We start from the raw sequence: 13,368 nt of genomic DNA on the forward strand, positions 1-13,368 counted from the left end.
ATCCTTCATATTAGGCCTCACAGGAAGCCTGTTCCTCCTCCCTGAGATCTTGCATTTTGTTTTGGAGAAATTGACTAAGCCTTATTTTTAGCCTGCAGCTTCAGTCTCCTTGAAACATTGCTCTTGAAAGACTGTTCTTTTGTTAGCCGTTACGTCTGCCAGCTGAGCTTCAATCTGTTGTGGTTTGTTCTCCATTTTTGTTTTTTCTTAAGGACAAGGTGTCCTTGAGTACTAATCTTTCTTTTATGCCCAAAGTGGTGAATAAGTTGTCCCTTAATCAGTCTTTTCATTTGCCCACTTTTTTCCCTTCTTCGCAGTGTGCCAGTGAGAAGGTACTACACACGTTGGATGACAACTCAGACTCTGATTTTATCCTTTTCATTCTTCCTCACTACTGGGTCTAGGATCCGACCGTCTGATCCAATACGTCCGCTTTTGTCTAGACTTCTGATCCAAGCCTCAAGCTCCGCCCTTTACTCATAATCCGCTAGACCATCCCTAAGCCCCCAGATCTCGTTTGCGGCCATTTCAGTCAGACGGAAGATCAAGCCTCTCTTCATTTTTACAAGTGTTAAGTTCCTTTTTCAAATTTCTTGTCTGCTGTTAATGATGTTCTTCATTCCACATTGCTGCAGTCCTAACCATTGGGTAGTCCGCTGTCCAGTCGGCCCGAATACCAAAGTATATGGCTGACGTCGGTCAAGGCGCATTAGACTGATGTCAGGACGTCAGGGTACTAATGCGCATGACCGACGTCATATCCCCAGTCTTTTTTGCCGCATGGTCCGATGCAGAAGCAGTTTTGCGAGTGCAGGTTGGCGTTCTGAAAAATTTCCGAAGCGGAGTTTCAGACCGAATCAAAGTTGGCTAAGTACCCCGTTGGGGAACATTTTGGTTTTTTCTTGCCTCAGTATTTAACCGGATGTCAGAAAAAGTGAATAACTGTATTTCTTGTGGGAAGCAGATACCTCATAGGGATTACCATACTTTGTGTATACCTTGTTTAGGGCCTGAGCACGACGTTGTTGGTTGCCGCTCTTGTGCTAGATTTAACAAACGCACAATTAAGAGAAGGTTAGACTGTGCCCGGTTAGTGTTTGGGAAGCGTTGTAATTATAAAATGCCGCCGGATGCTCCGGCCGCTTCCCAAAAGCGCAAAGACAAAACAGCAAAGCCTAGGGTTGATGAACCGGCAGTCCCGGACGTCGGTTCTTTAGAAGGCTCAGTGGAGCCAGAGGTTTTGCCAGGAGTTTCTTTGGAGTCTCAGGCAGAGACTTTACTGTTACAGGATGTGCCCTCTCAGGAGGTAGGCCAGGCTGAGGGGGCTTCTCAGGTAACTGTTCTTCCCTCTCTTCCCAAGGTAGTTAGAGCCTCTCCTTCTGTTTCCAAAACTTCTTTGAGAGGTAGGCCAAGTTTAGCTTCAGTGGGGGCTTCTCCTAGCACTTCAGGTTCTGTGCCTAAGAAACATATGCTTAAAATGGCAGAAGATTTAATTACTATGATTAGAGGCTCTATGCCCCCTCCTGATAAGAGGCCTAGGGTGGAACCTGAGTTTGAGAGTTTTGAACAGTGTTCAGAGGCTTCTGAGTCTTCTGCGGAAGACTTGCAGGAGTATCCTCCTTATTCTGATTCTGATGTGGATGATTCCACTCCTACAGCTTCTCCTCCTGAGGATTTCTCATTTTCAGAGACTCTGCATTCCATGAGGGAGCACTTTAAATGGGAAGGCCAAGATTACTCTGATTCCAGGAAAAGGCTTAGGGAATTCTTATTTTTACCCCAGCATAGGCCCTTAGCTATACCTCCTGTGTTGAATGTGGTGGAAGATGTTTTGCAGAGGCTTCCCTGAACCCTGATTCTTTGCCTCCTGCCCTGTTAAACCTGATAGGTACTATAGGGTGCCTGAAGCTCATAAGTATCTGTTTAAGAGTCCTAGGGCAGACCCGGAAACTATTTCTCAGGGCCCTAAAGGTGTTAAGGCCTCTGTTGTTAAAAATCCTGTTCCCACTGATAAAGAGGCAAGGGCTTTGGATAGGTGGGGAAAGAAAGTGTATACTTCTTCCACTTTAGCCATGAGAGCGTTGAATTGTCAGTTTCACATGCTAAAATATCAAAATTATCTCCTTTCACAATTGAAATCTAAGGTGGATGCTTTGGCGGAAGGTATAGAGTGTAAAGAGTTGCTGGATTTAGTTCATGTGTCTGAACAAGTGGGTAAGCATTCTTTGCAATGTGGTTTTGATGCTGTGCAGGCCTCCTCGAGGGTGGCTGCCACTAGTTCTGTTCTTCGCAGGCATGCCTGGTTGAGGATCAGAATTTAGCAGAGCATGTTAAGACTAGGATTTTGGATGCTCCTTTACAGTCTGATGTGTTATTTGGTTCGCCTGTGGAAGCAGTTTTAAAGAAAATGGAGGACAAAGCTAAGTCTATGCAAACTGTTAAAGATTTTTGCAGGTGCAGCCACCAAGTTTAGTAGAAATTGGCCTACTAAGGGATGGACATATCCTGCTTATGATTCTCAGTCTAGGGGTAGGTCTAGACGTGGTAGGGGCAGAGCTCAAGGTTCTTTTAGGCCTAGAACAGGGGGTTCACCTGCTCAGACTTCGGGTGAGGGCAGGGGTCAGTCCTTTCGTAAACAGACCCAATGACCTGCCTTTTCAGCTGCCAGTAGATTCTCGTCTGGCAGCTCCTTTGGGAGGAAGACTGTCTCTTTTCAAAGAAAATTGGGATTTAATCACTCAAGACAGATGGGTGTTGGATATCATTCACCACGGTTACAGGTTTTATTTCCATACATTGCCCCCTTTCAAAGGCATGCCAGACGTTCCCCCTCCACAAAGGAAAGAGGCTCACAAGCAAATTTCTCCGTTACTCCAAATAGGGGCCATTCAGCCAGTCCCTGTACCAGAAAGGGGCCTAGGATTTTACTCTCGCCTGTTCCTAGTACCAAAGAAGGGGAACACGTGGAGACCAATTTTGGATTTATCTATCCTCAACACTTATCTGGACATTCCCAAGTTCAAGATGTTGACGTTACAACAGCTTTTACCTCTGCTGGGCAAAGATCATTGGATGGTAACTTTAGATCTCAAGGAAGCTTACCTTCATGTGCCTATAAGACTAAGTTGCAGGAAGTATCTGCGTTTCGAGCTGGAAATTCTCATTATCAGTTCTCTGCGTTGCCCTTTGGCTTATCTACTGCCCAGAGTATTCACAAAGGTTCTGGCTCCAGTGATAGCTTACTTCAGGCTAAAAGGAATTCAAATCTATCCTTACTTGGACGACTGCCTGATTCTGGCTCAAGAAAAGGAAGACCTTCTACAGCATCTGGAATATGTCATAGCAGTGCTAAGATGCCTAGGGTATTCTGTGAACGAAATAAAGTCCAGTCTAGTACCCTCTCAAGACATGTGCTTTCTGGGTGTGAGACTGAATACAGCAGCCCAGATGGCCTTTTTAACCCCGGACAAGCAACAGAACCTTTCCAGTTACTTCCATCAACTATCTCTTCAGTCCGGGCTGACTGCAAGGACAGTCCTTCAAGCCTTAGGGTTCATGGCATCTTGTATTCTGGTGCTTCCCAATGCCAAACTGCATATGAGGAAGCTGCAATGGTATCTCAAAAATGTGTGGACACAGCACTGCCAGGATTTGGACACTGTCATTCAAATAATACCTTGCATTCAAAAAGAATTTTTGTGGTGGGCTCAGGAATGTCACCTAAACAAGGGACTCTCTGTGACCCGGCCAGAGGCGAGTCAGATTTTAACGACAGATGCCTCGGACATTGCTTGGGGAGCTCATCTAAATGGAAAGTGGATACAAGACAAGTGGCCTGCCAGACTACAGCATCTACATATCAACATGAAAGAGATGTTAGCAGTCCAGTTTGCATTAATGGCTTTCAAGGAGTTACTTCTTCCTGGGCAGGTGTTATTCTAACAGACAACACAACTGTCATGTGGTACATCAACAAACAAGGGGGAACACATTCTTATCCTCTATGCAGGCAAGCAATGATTTTATGGGAGACTGCGCTCAGCTTGCAACTAACTCTTCAGGCAAGGTTTCTGCCGGGAGCACAGAACTCCTTAGCAGATGTGTTAAGCAGGCAAATCATGGATCCCCACGAGTGGAAACTGGATCTTCATGTATTTCAGAAATTGACAGTGTCATGGGGAACTCCAGACATAGATCTGTTCGCTTCTCCACTGAACCACCAGCTGCCAAAGTTTTGCACAAAGGGGTTTCATCATACAGCTTGGAAAGTGGATGCTCTTTCTTTCAGTTGGAAAAATCTTCATGTGTATGCCTTTCCACCTCTGCCTCTTCTCCCAAAGGTGCTCCTAAAGGTCAGACAAGACAAGCCAAGGATGATTTTAATAGCTCCAGATTGGCCTCGGCAACACTGGTACCCACTACTAAGGAGTCTGGTAAGGAAGCCTCCATGGCCTTTACCTTTGATTCCACACCTGTTATCTCAGAAGGACGGTCACCTGCTCAATGTCAAGCTTCACTCTCTTCATCTAACAGCATGGCATATTCTGTTTTGAAACACAGCAGGTCTCAACTTCCTCAACAAGTTTTAAATGTGATTATGGAAGCCAGAAGACCTAGTACAAGGAAAGTGTATGCAGAAAAATGGAAGAGATTTTTATTTTGGAGTGCAGCAAAGAATTTGGAGATTTCTGAGCCTAATTTGAGTGTGGCTCTTCAATATCTTACTGAGTTATTGGACAAAGGTTTGTCCTTCTCTTCCATTAAGATTCATGCTGCAGCAATTTCAGCTCACTATGATTGTGACCCTCCATTGTTTTCGCATCCTTTGTTCAAGCAGTTTCTTAGAGGGGCAAAGAATATAAGACCCCACGTAGAGCTCCTACTCCTGCTTGGGATCTCAATTTTGTGTTGGAAAAACTTACTCTACAACCTTTTGAGCCTGCGGCTACTGCTGAATTGAAATACTTGTCATGGAAGACTGCTTTTTTGTTGGCTATTACTTCTGCAAGAAGGGTTTCTGAGTTGCAGGCCCTTATGGCAGTAGAGCCCTTTTTGATTTTCCATAAGGATAGGGTATCATTACGCACTAATCCTTCCTTTATGCCTAAGGTGGTTTCTAGTGTGGCTTTAAACCAAACTATTCATTTGCCTACTTTCTATGCAGATCCCCAAAATAAGGGAGAAAAGATTTTGCACACTTTGGATGTACATAGGCAGTTACGTTATTATTTAAGCAGGACTAAGGATTTCAGGCAGTCTCAGCAGTTGTTTGTTTCTTTTGCTTTGAGTTCTCAGGGCAAGCCTGTGTCTAAGCAAACTATTTCTAAGTGGATTGGGTTTTGCATTTCATTTTGTTATTCCCATCATGGCAAGGAGATTCCAGCTGGGATTAGGCCTCATTCCACTAGGGCTACTGCCACTTCTACAGCATTTCTAAGGGGGGTGGCAACTAAGGATATTTTGGAGGCAGCTACTTGGAGTTCAGTACATACTTTCTCTAAGCATTACCACCTTCCTCTCTACTCTAAATCTAGGGCTGGTTTTGCCACAGCTATTTTGCAAGGCATGTTGACAGCTCCTGCTTCCTTATGATTTGCCAGCCTCCCTTACCTCTGCTTTGGGATTCTACCCAATGGTTAGGACTGCAGCAATGTGGAATGAAGAACATAGTACAGTTTTGTACCTACCATAAATGTAGATGTTCGAGGATCCACATTGCTGCAGTCCAATTTACCTCCCTCCTTCCCCTCTGTGTTTAGGGGTGGTGGTGTGGGTTAGGCTATATTCTTGTAAATTTGTATATATTGTATATATGTTTGGTGCAGGGTTTTTTTGGTGTTTTTGGTTTAGGCCTTGTCTTTTTAGGGTCTTCTGACATCTGGGGCAAGAAAAGACTGAGGATATGACGTCGGTCATGCGCATTAGTACCCTGACGTCCTGATATCAGTCTAATGCGCCTTGACCGACGTCAGCCATATACTTTGGTATTCGGGCCGACTGGACAGCGGACTACCCAATGGTTAGGACTGCAGCAATGTGGATCCTCGAACATCTACATTTATGGTAGGTACAAAACTGTACTTTTCTTCTCTTAGCATAGTGTAAGATTTGCTCCTCCCTGTTGGTAGTTGTTTTTCCATTCCTACTTTTTGCTTTGTTAGTTAACTTCTAGAGGCTGTACTGTTTCAAAAAAAAAAAAAAGTTTATTAGTTTAATTTTTTTTTCTTTTGGCTCTTGTCTTATTTTTTTTTTTTTACTGGCATCAGGGATCCGAGTCTGTTCGTTGGTTGCTTTCTAGCAAGCCTCAGTCTCTCTTTGTGTGTATGATTTAGGATGTCTGAGAAACCAGATAAATCTACTAGCTTCAAAAAGTGCACTTCTTGTGGGCATGAGATCCCAATTTCTGATGCCCCCAAAAAGTGCGTATACTGTTTGGGAGCTGCCCATCTGTACACTCCTTGCTGTGTGTGCAGTACCTTTGAGCCGAGACAGCTTATCCTTAAAGGGTTATTGCCTGCTGGGACTCAAACCCCCACTAAACAGGGAGTCTTGGGACCAAGGAAGAGACACCACAGGTCTCCTCCCTCCTCCTCGGAGCTGTCCTTGAAACTGAGAAAAATATCAGATCCAACATTATTGGATCCAGCTTCTGTTTTTCAAACCTCGGATCAGACTGTTTCTTCTCCCAGTACCAGTTCACCAATTCAGTCTGTCCCAGCATCGGATCCTAAGACCTCAGATCCGACAGCTGAAGGCAGTACCCCAGACCTGGCTTTACAGGCAGTGTCTCTGATGTTGCCACCCAAGATTTTTCAAACACCTACCAAGCCCCGAAGACCACCTTCCACCACCTTGTCTAGGTGGTCTAGGAGCTTCTCCGATCTTGACATGGCCAAGATGATGCGGACGTTCCTTAGGGCTCAAATTCAGATGGGGTCATTCCAGCTCAGTCCCCTACCGGATTTGTGAGCTCTCCTGTCAGAGAACAACTTTCTCCTCCTCCGATCCATCCACCAGTTTCGTAGCCCAAGGATTTGAGATCCTGAGAGGCATGCCATCAGATCCTAAGAAGTCCCTGACTTCCGTTCCGACAGCGACCCTAAGCAGCTCTGATCAGAGCGGGTCTCGGATCCAAGATGTTTGTGTTGGGTCCGAGGGGCAGGTTTCAGCTCTGATTTGTGCAGCTCGTTCCCTTCCGCTGGGTACCTTGGGTCCAATTCTCTCTGGACAGTGCGGATCCAGGGCTGGCCCTGACTTCCTCTTCTCAGCAGCTTCGGCTCTGAGAGGGAAGAGAGAGGCTTTTCTGGGTCTATCAGCCTTCTGGATAGTAGAAAGGGCTCTGTCTACAACCTGAGAACCATCCTCTTCTGTCTTGATTCCTGCTTCCCATCCTGCATCTGTTTTGAGTGCTGAGCCCATCATTCCTATTCCTTTGAGTCAGCCAGTTGCAGAAGGTCTCCATGTAAGTTCCACACAGAGACTCCCCTTCTCTTCTAATGCCTTCCTGGATCACCCCACTGAGGAGGTTCCTCGGAAAAGGTTGTTAAAAAGGAGGCAAATAGACTCCCCTGTGGAGTCCCTCACAGAGGACACAGACTTTGAGGAAGGGGAAGGATCTCCATGATCACCACATGATGATGTCTCCTTCGGGGGCATCCTGAAAATGCTTAGGCAAGAGAGGTGGATGGTCATCCCAAAATTCTTCTCCTGCGGAGACTGTGTTTCTGGAGGCTTTCAGTGCTGGCCCATCAACATCTTGGTTGACACCCCCCCCCCCCCCCTCCGGCGGATGAACTTTTCAGCCTTGTCTTCGACCGAGCATGGAAGGAGCCATACACTGTTGAACCGATTCTCAAATGTCTGGATAAAATCTCCACCTGCCCACTACCAATACTGGAATAAGGGAGTTGCCATGGATGCTATGGTTGTGGCAGCAGCCACAAAGAAGGAGCTAGCATAGCAGAGCTCCACTGTCCATCCCCTGAACAAGGAGTCCAGGGAGATGGACAGGTTTGGGAAGCACATTTATGCCTCAGCTATGTTTGCACTGAAGTCTTGAATTTTATGGCCCACTTCATCCGTTTCCAGGGAGATTTGATCAAAGAGTTCCCAGATTGTCTTTCTGAGTCCATGTCGGTGGAGGACCTTAAGAAAGTTTCTACATACTTGGCTACTCTATCATCTGTAGCTAACTCATCTTTGAGGCTAATTTCCCATGCAGTGGAATGTGCCTCTCAAGCAGCTGGTTCAAGCATAGCCATATGGTGACGTGCCTGGATGAGGCTTGGAGAGTTCATGGAACCCTTTAAGACATCCTTTGTTTAACACCCCTTTCAGTGGTTCATCCTCAGTCAAGGAAACATTTACCTGCAACGAGCAAGAAGGAAAGACCCTGTCTGCTGTTGGAGTCAGGTTTCTACCCCTCAGTGTACCTTCTTCAGAAACCAACGAGGTGGCAAGAGAATGTGGTTCCATAAGTCTCAGGCACCTTTCCTGGACTCGTGGGGAGATTCCTCTTCCAAAGGCAGAGGAGGAGGTTTCAATGGCAGGCATCGCCCTAGAGGCACAGGGGGTCTGCAGAATCAGGGCTTTAGGGATTCCTTTCCTGACAGGCCCTGTCAGCACTCCTGAAGTGCTGTCTAACTGCTCTTCTGTGGTGGCAGTCGAGGGACGTTTTTTACCACATCCAGAAACCTGGACAGGTATTACACAAAACAAATGGGTGCTTTCCATTATATCCAGAGACTGTTACATTCCCTTTTCCCGTCTTCCTACAGGACTAAACAAGAATCTCCCCAATTTCTTACCCAGTCAGAGGGAGTTAGCAGCCCTACAAATCCAAAAGCTGCTTCAAAAAAGAGCCATCCAAAAGGTCCCACTCAAACAGATAGGATTCAGAATTTACTCCTGCTTCTTTTTGTTGCCAAAGAAAACAGGGGACCTCAGACCAATCCCGGATCTAAGCAGAGTGAATCAATATGTAAAGAAGTCCAAGTTCCAAATGGTTATGGTACAGTCCATTCTGCCTCTTCTGTGCAAAGTCGACTGGATGTGCTCCACAGATTTGCAGGAGATGTATTATCACATAAAGATACACAAGCACTCCAAGAAATTTCACCAGGTCCATTTTGATTCCTCATGAGTGGTCCTTCAACCAGTCAGTAACGAACAGGATTTTCAGCCACTGGGGCCAGCCTTGCTGTAAACTATTTGCCACTGGGGCCAGCCTTGCTGTAACCTAGTTGCTTCTCTCCTCAACAACAAGTGTAGCAAGTATTTCACTGTGATCCCCCCTCAGGGGGAGTCACAATGGGGGGCTCTAGCCCACGATTAGCCCCTGGGTCTCCTCTATGCTTACCGTCTTCTACCTCTGATCCCAAGATTTCTTCAGGAAGCAAGCAAGTCGAAAAGCTTAGTCATCCTCATTGCCCCCTTTTTGCCTCACCCGGTGTGGTTCCCCTTCCTATAGTCTCATCTCAAGTATCCTCCATAGATTCTGGAGCCCTCTCAGGATCTCCTGTCTTACCTGTCACAACTACAGCACCCCAGTTTCCATGCCCTCAAACTAACTACTTAGTTTCTCCAATTCTAATGATTGTTAGACAGCCCAGGCTTGCTTCCCCAATACGTCACATTGTTCTGGCCTCTCAGAAGTCTTCCACTAAAAAGCTGTACAAAAGTAAGGGGAAATATTTTCTATATGGGCTTGCAAAGAGAACATTGATCCTTTTTCAGCTTCAATTCCTGACGTTTTACTTTTCCTTAGCCACCTCTTCAGTCAAGGAGCTAGATTTTCCATGATTAAGCTCTAGCTAGCGGAGGTCTCTAATTTTCACTCAGGAAACCAACATTTTTCATTCCTTTCTACTAAATTATGTAAAGCTTTCATGAAGGGAGTTTTCCTTCTCAGATCTCCAGTTAATGAACTTTCTCCACCATGGGACCTCATGGTAGTTCTTCAGGGATTAACCGAAAAAAATCTTTTGAGCCAGCAGGTACCTGTGATTTGAAATATCTTTCCTGGAAAACTATTCCACTTGTCAGAGAGAATCTCTGAATTACTGGTGTTATCAGCAAATCCAGTTTGTATTGTCTTCCACAAAGATAGGGTATATCTTTGAACTAATCCCACCTTCATACCCAAGGTAGCCATTGAGTTAAATTTTAACCAATCTATTCAACTCCCTGTATTTTTCCCAATTTTTTGAACAAAGGTGAATATGTGCTACACCTTTTAGATATGCATTGACAGCTACGTTTTTATCTTCACAGAACAAAGCAACATAGAAAGTCTTATCAGCGTTTTGCATCCTTCTCTTCTAATCGTTTGGGACAGGCAGTGCCTAAAGTCACTTTGGCTAAATGGATTACTGACTGCATTTCATGCAAAAGGTCTAAGTTTGCCTCATCCACATAAAGCCCATTCAACCCAAGTCCATGCCAACTTGAGCTGCTTTTTTCCTCCAGGTATTCTATTCATGATGTTTGTGAGGCAGCCACTTGGTCTACTATACATACTGTTGTTACTCATTACAAGCTGGACATTATTTCTAGAAGCAGAGCTGCTTTTGGTTCAGCAGTGTGTCATCATATCCTTCCATGAAGGCCACCCAAGAGTTATGTAATTGAGGACTCTGATCCAGTAGTGAAGAAGAATGAAAAGGACAACATCAGATTTATAAGTGATGTACTTACATAACTTGACATCTGTGTTGTCCATTTTCATTCTTCTTCACTTCCCCCCATCTGTCCTCCTTTGTTCCCAGATGATCTTTTAGATTTATTCAGAACTCATAGAGTTCTTGGTTTAAGATTGCGTAGGATATTTAACCTCTTCTGTGGTTTATGGTTTTTACTATGTGAAGGCAGTTTTTTCATAAATATATATTATATAAGGCAACAGTCTCGATCTGAGGGTTTAGGGATGGCCTAGGGGGATTATGGGTAAAGGGAGGAGCTTGAGGCTTGCATCTGAAGTCTAGACGAAAGTGGATGTATCGGATCAGATGGTCATATCCTAGACCTAATAGTGAGGAAGAATGAAAATGGACAACACAGATCCCAAGTTAAGATAAGTACATAACTTATAATTTTATGTGGATAAGACTAAGACTGTTAGGAAATCTGATCAACTTTTTGTTTCCTTTCATCCTATGTCCTTAGGATTACCTGTGTCCAAGCAAACTATTTTTTCTTGGATATCTAAATCTGTTTTATTATTTTCATGGTAAGAGCCTTCCTTATGTTAAGGCTCATTCTACTAGAGATGTGGCTTCTTCTGGTGCTTGTTTTAAGGGTTTGGATGCTAACTCTGTTCTTGAATCAGCTGCCTAGACTGCTTGTGCATACATTTACCAGGCACTAGAAGCTGGATGGAATCTCCAGAGCTAGAGCTGGTTTTGCTAGGGCCATCCTTCATGTCTTCCTAGCGAGCTCTGCTGGTTCTTCCTCCTCCCAAGTTTCTTCCTGAGCTTTGGCACTGTCCCTAATGTTATGAATACTGCAACAATGATATGGAAGGATAGTACAGTTGTGTAAAATCTTACCATAACAATAGATGTCCTTCTCTTCACTGTTGCAGTATTCATGCCCTCTTTTCTCCCCCTGGTCCATTTGTCTTCTGCGTGTACTGGTTACCTCTTTTTTCCTTGGATTGGCATTCCTCCCGGGGCTCTCAGTTCTAAGGATGGTATGTCCAGACGTCAACTTTAAGCCTTACACTATGCAAGGAGCATGTGTGTGACGTACTGCATAACTTAAAGCAACCTAAGGATTTGGTCTACTGGCTGGGCGTTGGGCCACCCTTAGCAGGGATCCCTAACGGTATGAATACTGCAACAGTGAAGAGAAGGGCATCTGCCATTATGGTAGAATTTTACACAACTGTACTGTGTTGCTGGACCATTTTATGTATGGGTACATAGTTTACAGCTACAGCCTTTGTTTTTATCTTCATGAATTTTATATCCCGAAAAAACTGGAAACTTTCTCAAGATGTTCCAAAACACTGAGATGTCCTTTATCTGTTTTTATCATATACAAAATAATATTGTCTGCAAATAAAGCCAATTTTTTGGATTACCTTACCAGTTATATCCTTGAATTTCTGAGTCTCTTATTTTCTTTGACAGTGGCTCAAAGTTTAAAGTAAATAACAAAAGAAAAGTGGATACCCCTGCCTGGTTCTTTGGTTCAGGCACAGATTGTCAGAAAGGAACCCTCCCGCTTTAATTTTTGCCTCCAGTCACTCATATATCCCCCTACTTAATCTTATTATTGTTTCTGGGAATGCAAATTCATCCATTGCCCTATACATATAATCCCAACTTACTCTGTTGAATGCTTTCTCTGCATCAAGACCCACCAACAACAGCGTTTTTTTTCTTACACTCTGCTTGTGTCTGGATCATCATTGTTCTGTTAATGCTGTCAGATGTTTGTCTTCTCTCCTCCTCTCCACAAAACCACACAGATCCATATCTATCGATTTTGACAACACCTTTTCTATTCTTTTAGCTATTATAAATATAAACGCTTTATAATCATGATTTAAAATCAAAATGGGCCTACATGAAGCGCAGTCTGATGGCTTCTTACCGTCTTTAGGTATTATAGCCACCACTGCTTTCTTCCAGGAAGTTGATGCTTCTCCTCATTTTAAAATACTGTTAAAGAAAACCTTCCAGATCTTTATCACTTCCTTCACACCTAGCTTCCATAATTCAACATAATTCAACAATTAAAAGCACTACACCCTCACAAACTACCCTTGAGTACCTTGTTCCCCATTGGCCCTTTTTTTCAATTATAAAGGAATTCCCAATACTATTCTAGCATGTCCAAAGGTCAGTTGTCAATCTCCTCTCCGGTCCAGCTGGTGAATCTGGGAATCTTGAGGCAATGTTACAACTGCCTCATGTACACAGACAACCCTGTCCTCCTCCCAACAAATTCCAGCACGTGAGAGATGCAACCATATAGCCAAATTGGAGGCTAAGCTCTCTCAACTCAGTACTGACGTAACCAGTCAGGAGGAGAAGGAAACCGCATTCACTACAATTCCAGTCTCACATAGATCTACCACGACAACAAACCAAACACATAAACACACAAAAACATACTCAGAGGCTCTAAATAAAAATCTGTCTAAGCAGCAGAGACCTCCAAAGCAGACACCCAAGCAACCGCTACCCCAAAACAAAACACGTGCAACACATAGCTCACAAAGCCAGTGTGCCGAACAGTCACAACCTTAAGGCTAAACAACACACCTGATACACTTATAATTGGTGACTCTATCGTAAGGCACACTGACGTCCCGCTCACCAGGCTGAACAAGGAGAAGGTCACTGTGAGCTGCCTGTCGGG

The 13,368-nt window shown here is 44.4% G+C and overlaps 1 protein-coding gene across 1 annotated transcript in view; it reads left to right on the plus strand.

The window, feature by feature from the left end:
• The window catches only part of LOC122814162 (transcriptional protein SWT1-like), an 881,598-nt gene that overhangs the window by 50,446 nt on the left and 817,784 nt on the right, over nt 1-13,368 (plus strand). The window lies entirely within an intron of this gene.

This window comes from Protopterus annectens, chromosome 10.part0, assembly GCF_019279795.1.
Source record: "Protopterus annectens isolate FY-2018-M chromosome 10.part0, PAN1.0, whole genome shotgun sequence".
Classification (NCBI taxonomy): Eukaryota; Metazoa; Chordata; order Ceratodontiformes; family Protopteridae; genus Protopterus; species Protopterus annectens.